Source organism: Rhinoderma darwinii, chromosome 3 (assembly GCF_050947455.1).
Source record: "Rhinoderma darwinii isolate aRhiDar2 chromosome 3, aRhiDar2.hap1, whole genome shotgun sequence".
Taxonomy (NCBI): Eukaryota; Metazoa; Chordata; class Amphibia; order Anura; family Rhinodermatidae; genus Rhinoderma; species Rhinoderma darwinii.
Genome location: NC_134689.1, coordinates 411515255 through 411523252, shown reverse-complemented (window position 1 = coordinate 411523252; position 7998 = coordinate 411515255). Strand labels below are relative to the sequence as shown.

General features: G+C 39.9%; 1 non-coding gene across 1 annotated transcript; it reads right to left on the bottom strand.

The window, feature by feature from the left end:
- Positions 1 to 6089: 6089 nt before the first annotated feature.
- TRNAW-CCA (transfer RNA tryptophan (anticodon CCA)) lies at positions 6090 to 6161 on the bottom strand. Its single transcript has one exon. It is a non-coding gene; the product is annotated as a tRNA-Trp (tRNA).
- Positions 6162 to 7998: the final 1837 nt, after the last annotated feature.

Sequence of the window (7998 nt, the reverse complement as noted above, 5' to 3'; positions counted from 1 at the left end):
GGTCCTGCTGTGACCTATTACAATGTATTCCTACTTTACCAAAACATTGAGAATTATCCTAACGGAGCCTCACGCAGCCCATTTATATGGACTGGGTACATTGTATCTCCTTTATAATGAGATGGCCAATAGCTAGTCACCCTCACTGACCGGTCACGGGAGACCCAGCCTGCTCAGTAATCCCATTCAATTCTTCCCTAGCCTGTGGCTCACTTTCTTTTCACATGAGTAATTAAGTAATTAATGAGATCTGGAGTCTAAGAAGCAGTGAGGCCAATAATATACAAATATCGGGATAAGTCTAATGTGGTTGGTGAGGAGATGTATCTCAGACAGGTGCTATGTCTACCAGGAAGGTCTACCTCAGATTCCACCAACTTTCTGGTTTTATGTCTTCTCAACATTTGACTGTATTCATAGTAAGTGAGATGTTGTTAGGGGTGAACATAGATAAGGATATTCCAAATGCAGCCCCATTCATAAAACCAACCAGTGTTAGTGACCCCGTCCCATGGCCATTTCATCCCCGGTTCGGCTATGGTTGTAGGCGCGCTCTGCTCAGGTTCCTCCTTCCAGTGTAGAAGTTTATGGGCCAGTCCGAGCGGGGTCCTTCACTTTTAGACCTCATAGCAGCTACAAGTAATGATTTTTGAAGGGACCAGCTTTGCTTAAATATTGCATCTCCACTGATGTCATCACACATGAAATGTATTCATGTTCTGAAGCTCATGGTGGTCGGCCAAAGTCTTGATCTATATCTATATAGGGGAGGCAGACAGGGCGCAACTACGATGTAGGGAAGGGGGGGCGCCGCAGAGCAGCCGTATCAAAACAGCTGATCGCTGCTTATAGGCGCCCTTTATCCTGGGAGGCTGCAGGGCGCCCATGAGCTGCGATTTGGTGTTTTGATACGGCTGCTCTGCAGACGTCCCATCCTCTGAGGGCCCCCTGCTGCTATGGGGCCCGAGCCGCCCAACACATTACAATTATGAGCCACGGTGCTAACGACTGCCACATTCAAATGTATCTGCGTCCTCAAGACAGGGCTGTGTGGCACCGTCTGCAAGGGAGGGCTGTGTGGCACCATCTACAAGGGAGGGCTGTGTGGCACTGTCTGCAAGGGAGGCCTGTGTGGCATCATCTACAGGGGGATGTGCAGCGCTATCTACATGGGGGCTGAGTGGCACTATCTACAGGGGAGGGCTGTGTGGCATCGTCTACAAGAGGGGCTGGGTGGCACCATCTGCAGGAGGGCTTTGTGTGGCACTACCTACAAGGGGTCTGTGTGGCACTATCTACAAGGGGGGGGCTGTGTGTGGCACTATCTACAGGGGGCTGTGTGTGACCACTTTATTATATTTTCTTTTAATCTATTGTTATGGTAACTCCCTTCTAGAACTATATTACTTGTAAAATGTAGAAATTCTTTTATGCTCAAGTTACATTAAAAAAAAAAAAAGTGAAAAAAAAATTACATCTCATTGATTGGTAGAGAGAGCAAACATGGCGAGGGGAAAGGAAATGTTGGGAAATAAGTTGGGGGGGGGGGGGCAACATGAATATTTGCCCCGGGTGCAAGAGAACCTAGCTACGCCTCTGATCTATCAAATTACTTATATAAAAAAAGTGTGTAAAAACTAAACCCCTATCTGTCATTAACTGGAATGATGATGGTTTATGGTCAGATCATTACTGATGACCATTCTGCCCATATCCAGCTTGACATGTTGTCTTCAAGTAAGATGTTTGATTACACGACCCTGCAGCTCTGGTCCGCGGACCTCTGGTCTGATCTATATCATTCTATGTATCTTCTTAGTGATGCCGTTAACCAGGTCCCTATCTCCTCAGCTCAAGGCATTTCCTCTTTTGGGGGATTTTTAGCTGTAATCTGCTGTTTCTATGGAAGCCTGAGCCCATTTTATGGACTTTATACGGGGGATGAAATAAATTTGAAGAAGCTTTATGGGGAATTAAGGCACATTGAATATCTAAGCAGTTGCCGGAGCGAAAAAAGAGATAGGATTTAAAAGTCTTTAAAGCCAGAAATGAGAGCGGCACAAAGGACCCCACAGATAAAATGGATTAAGGGGATAAGCTGTGTTTAATTCCCTTATGGACGGGTCAGAGGGGAGGACAATAGATTGTACAAGTGTCCCACCTTTCACTTCTATCACTGTCCAAATGCAAATATTTTACTAGCTGCTAAATCCAATTATTTCCGGATCCACAAGAATAAAGGGCAAATAAACATGTGCATAAAATCTAATCTATCTCTCTCTCATATCCTTCTTTCTATCTATCTATCTATCTATCTATCTATCTATCTATCTATCTATCTATCTATCTATCTATCTATCTATCTATCTATCTATCTATCTATCATCTATCTATCTATCTATCTATCTATCTATCTATCTATCTATCTATCTATCTATCTATCTATCTATCTATCTATCTATCTATCTATCTATCTATATATCTATCTCATATCTATCTATCTAATATCTATCTATCTATCTAATATCTATCTATCTATCTATCTATCTATCTATCTATCTATCTATCTATCTATCTATCTATCTATCTATCTATCTATCTATCTATCTATCTATCTATCTATCTATCTATCTATCTATCTATCTATCTATCTATCTATCTCATTATCTATCTATCTATCTATCTATCTATCTATCTATCTATCTATCTATCTATCTATCTATCTATCTATCTATCTATCTATCTATCTATCTATCTCCTATCTATCTATCTATCTATCTATCTATCTATCTATCTATCTATCTATCTATCTATCTATCTATCTATCTATCTATCTATCTATCTCATATCTATCTATCTCATATCTATCTATCTATCTATCTATCTATCTATCTATCTATCTATCTATCTATCTATCTATCTATCTATCTATCTATCTATCTATCTATCTATCTATCTATCTATCTATCTATCTATCTATCTCAAATCTATCTATCTATCTATCTATCTCATATCTTTCTATCTATCTATCTATCTATCTATCTATCTATCTATCTATCTATCTATCTATCTATCTATCTATCTATCTATCTATCTATCTATCTATCTATCATCTATCTATCTATCTATCTATCTATCTATCTATCTATCTATCTATCTATCTATCTATCTATCTATCTATCTATCTATCTATCTATCTATCTATCTATCTCTCTCATATCTATCTATCTATCTATCTATCTATCTATCTATCTATCTATCTATCTATCTATCTATCTATCTATCTATCTATCTATCTATCTATCTATGTATCTATCATCTATCTATCTATCTATCTATCCATCCATCCATCCATCCATCCATCCATCCATCCATCCATCCATCCATCCATCATCTATCTATCATCTATCCAATATCTATCTATCTTTCTCATACTTGCTAACAGTCCCGAATTTGCCAGGACTGTCCCGAATTTACAGACATAATCCCGGCAAATTACTGTCCCGGGACTTGTCCCAGCAACTGCTTCATTCAATTGTATCTGCGTCCTAACAATAAATAAACACCGCTCCAATGTAGCTAAGGGTTTCACAGTGTTTCCCGCCACGTACGCACATTCTAATTTAACAGGATAAATATGACTCCAATTGAACAAATTCCTTCAGACACCCCCAACAGATTCTTTAAACTAAAACAACGGGAAAATTATTGGATATTTAAATTATCCTGTTTAAACCCCCGGGGGCTTAAATAATATCGCTGAAACTTCTTTAGACCAGCACATTTATATAGTATGTGTCCTATTAAAATATCAGCAGAATATTGGTTTTAATAGATTACTACATCATCGCTTCATCTCACCACATTGTTCAAATGCATAAAGTCATTATTTTATTTATTTATTAATTTTTTCATCGCTTTTATTATTATATTATTATTACTATATATTTTATTATTATATTATTATTACTATATATATTTTATTACTATATTATTACTACTTCTATTATATATCTTTTACAACTCATTCACATAATGCCACCAATGTAGTGACAATTTATATAATACCATTAATGAAATGTCACTTATTTTATTATTATAAATGTTGCCACTTATCTCTACCATTTGCCTGTTAGTTCTCCGATGTCCAATACAAATGTACTATTCACGAGTAAATCATTTCCCCAGCGACGGAGCACCAGGGCTCTTGAACTCTTACTTACCGGTCTTGCAGCTTTATGCTCCTCTTCGGCTTCCGTTGGCCTTGGTTACTTTGACTCCAAGGACGATCTCCTAGCGTTGCCTGTGTATTTGCGTAGCCGGCTGTGGACCTCTCATTATCCACTGCTGCCGGCATGTAATCCTCCGGAGACACAGTCTCTAGGAGCTTAGCTGGAATAATTAAATACATTAGGAAGCACTTAATCGCTACATATTTATTAGATATATCGACTGCAAATGTTCAGTTTTCGGATAAGCAAAAATGTCTCCTGCTGGAATTTCTATCTTTTCACCCTGCACATCTCTCTCACCATGTACCACTTATCTTTTTATACACACATATATGGTTTTATGTATATATATATATATATTTTTTTTTTTATATAAATACATGTATATATATATACAATTATATATATATATATATATATATATATATATATATATATATATATATATATATATATATAATTTTTTTATTATATATATAACCTTTCAAGCTTGTTTACCGTTTCGATTTCATCATGACCCACATGACGTCACAGCCGCTCTCTGACCTGCGTCTTGGCGTTTTTTTTTAAAATTGTAATTAGTTTACCTAACAGCACACTATATTTAAGGTGCTGTGTTCGCTGTCAGGAGACCAATTATGGCCTGATGAAGATGTTGGTCCAACGTCGAAACGCGTAGCCTTGTTATTTCATATAATAAATCATCATAATTTTATACTTCATCTTTATTTTGAGTGAGTAATGTATAGCAGCGCCAGTTGTGGTCCCCTTTTTTCCACTTAACCTCAAAGCCTACGCTGGTTTTTACGCTGCCAGTAGTGGTCAACACATATCGCCTAGCCCTAGTGATAAAGTGAGACATCACCTGCCTATATACAACCGGATAACCAGAAACATACGGCCACCATAGTAGTTGTCAGCCAAAATAGCGCAGAATTTTTTTTTTGTTTATTTGTCTGTAGAAATTCTGGAAAAACAGCCACGCCCACTAGCCACACCCAACAGATAAGCCACGCCTCATACGACACAACCACCGAAGACGCCACACCCTCAGAGTCCTTGAAAAAGATTTTCAAATGTTAGCAACTTTTAATCGATCTCAATTCTATCTATCTATCTATCTCATATCTATCTATCTATCTATCTATCTATCTATCTATCTATCTATCTATCTATCTATCTATCTATCTATCTATCTGTCTGTCTGTCTGTCTGTCTGTCTGTCTGTCTGTCTGTCTGTCTATCTATCTATCTATCTATCTATCTATCTATCTATCTATCTCTCATATCCTACTATCTATCTATCTATCTATCTATCTATCTATCTATCTATCTATCTATCTATCTATCTATCTATCTATCTATCTATCTATCTATCTATCTATCTATCTATCTCAATTCTATCTATCTATCTATCTATCTATCTATCTATCTATCTATCTATCTATCTATCTATCTATCTATCTATCTATCTATCTATCTATCTATCTATCTATCTATCACGTCCTACAGGACCACGCTGGAATTCAGTGATGGAATTCAGTGATCCCTTTACCACGATCGATTCTATCACATATGTTTGTAAAGGTGACTGCATGGCGAGGTGTGGGATATTATACACCTGTGGCAATGGGACTGAATTAAACACCTGAATTCAATGATAAAGACGTATGTCCCAATACTTTTGTTTATATAGTGAAGATAGAAGTCGGTCACAGCAATGATCCAGATCTATGAAACAGCTGGAGAGATATGGGTTGATGTAATTACCTTTCTAATTTATAGAAAAAAAAATTATATGGAAAGGAATAGAAGGATATTTGTTTCTGTCGTTGAAAAAATAAATAAATATAGAGCTGACCCCGACGTGATTTGAACACGCAACCTTCTGATCTGGAGTCAGACGCGCTACCGTTGCGCCACGAGGTCAATTGATATCCCAGACTGCTCAATGAGAGAGCCATCAGTGTTTTTAAAAAAAATAACTTTTTATTATGGTTTATTCAAGTCCATAGAACTTTTTTTTGCCCCACCCGTAGATCACATCCCTTTTACAATGAGATGGCCAATCAGTAGTCACGCTCCCAAAACAGGCACAGGAGATCAAGGCATTATTGCCGATCAATGTGTCACCACTAGTAGCCTTATACCTATGGCAGACCTTGGGACTTTTGTGGTAACCCATCAGTATCCTGCAATAGCCTAGTCCCCTCCCTCTGTAAAATTCCTTAGATATTGGGACATCTATAGAATAGTTGACAATATTTTTAAAAAATTTCCAGGGACACTTAGGGTGTGGCGCCTTTGGTGGGTGTGTCTTACGAGGCATGGTTTATCAGGTGGCTGTGGTTAGTGGGACGTGGTTTTCCGGAATATCTGCATACAAAAATACTTTTCTGCACTAGTTTGGCTGACAACTAGTATGGTAGCCGGAATGTCTCTGGTTATCTGGTTGTTTACATGCAGGTGATGTCTCACTTTATCACTTGCGTAATATGTGCTGACCACAACTGGTAGCATAAAAAAACAGTATAGATAGTGCCACACTCAGTGCCCCTTGTAGATGGTGCGCCAAACTGCTCCCTGTAGATATTGCCACACACTATTCCCTGTAGATGATGCCACGCACTGATCCCTGTAAATAGTTCTACATGGCCCCCCTGTAGATAGTGCCACAGTGCCCTCTGTAGATAATACCACAATGCTCTCTGTAGTTAGTGCCGCACAGCCCCCCTGTAGATGCCACACAGACCCCCTGTAAATGCCACACAGATCGCCTGTAGATGATGCCACACAGACCCCCTGTAGATGATACCACACAAGCCCCCTGTAGATGATGCCACACCGCCCCTGTAGATGATTCCACACACACCCCTTGTAGATGATGCCACACAGCCCCCTGTAGATGATGCTGCACCCTTCCTTTAGATGATGCCACACACACACACCCTGTAGATGAGGCCACACACAGCCCCCCTGTAGATGAGGCCACACACAGCCCCCTGTAGATAGTGCCACACATCTCCCTGTAGATAGTGCCACATACTCCCCCTGTAGATAGTGCCACATACTCCCCTTGTAGATAGTGCCAGATACTTCCCCTGTGGATAGAGCCACATACTCCCCTTGTAGATAGCCCCCACACCTCTCCCTGTTGATAGAGCCATTGTGGATCCCACTATGAGCAGAATCCCCAGCCAGGTGTCGGCAATGCTCTGGCCGGTGATTCCACTGCAGGAGGTGCCCCTGACTTTACTACCCTTACATGGACAGTGAAGTCATGGGCTACTCCTGGAGGACCGGAATCCCCGGCCAAAGCATTGCTGACGCTCTCGCCAGGAATTCCGCTCATAGAGAGAGTCCTGACTTCACTGTCGATATAAGGCAGTGATATCAGTGGCACCTCCTGCAGGGGAATCCCCGGCCAGGGCGTCGGCAAACCTTTTGCCGTGGATTTCGCTCCAGGAGCAGCGAATGGCAGAGCAGGAGGTGGATAGTTTCCTGCTCTGCCATAGTATTTAATTGTATATGCATCTTGAGGATGCAGATACCATTGAATGTAGCAGTTGCTGAAACAAGTTCTGGGACAATAATTGCCGGGACTGTCTCTGTAAATTCGGGACAGTTGGCAAGTATGCTATGGGATAAAGTAGCTGTGATCAGAGGTTTTTCTGCTCCTTTCCATTACTGTTAAATATAGCCAGGCTCCTACAGTGAACGCACAGGCCCAACTTCTGTGCCCATATTGTCACCGGGACATATTGTT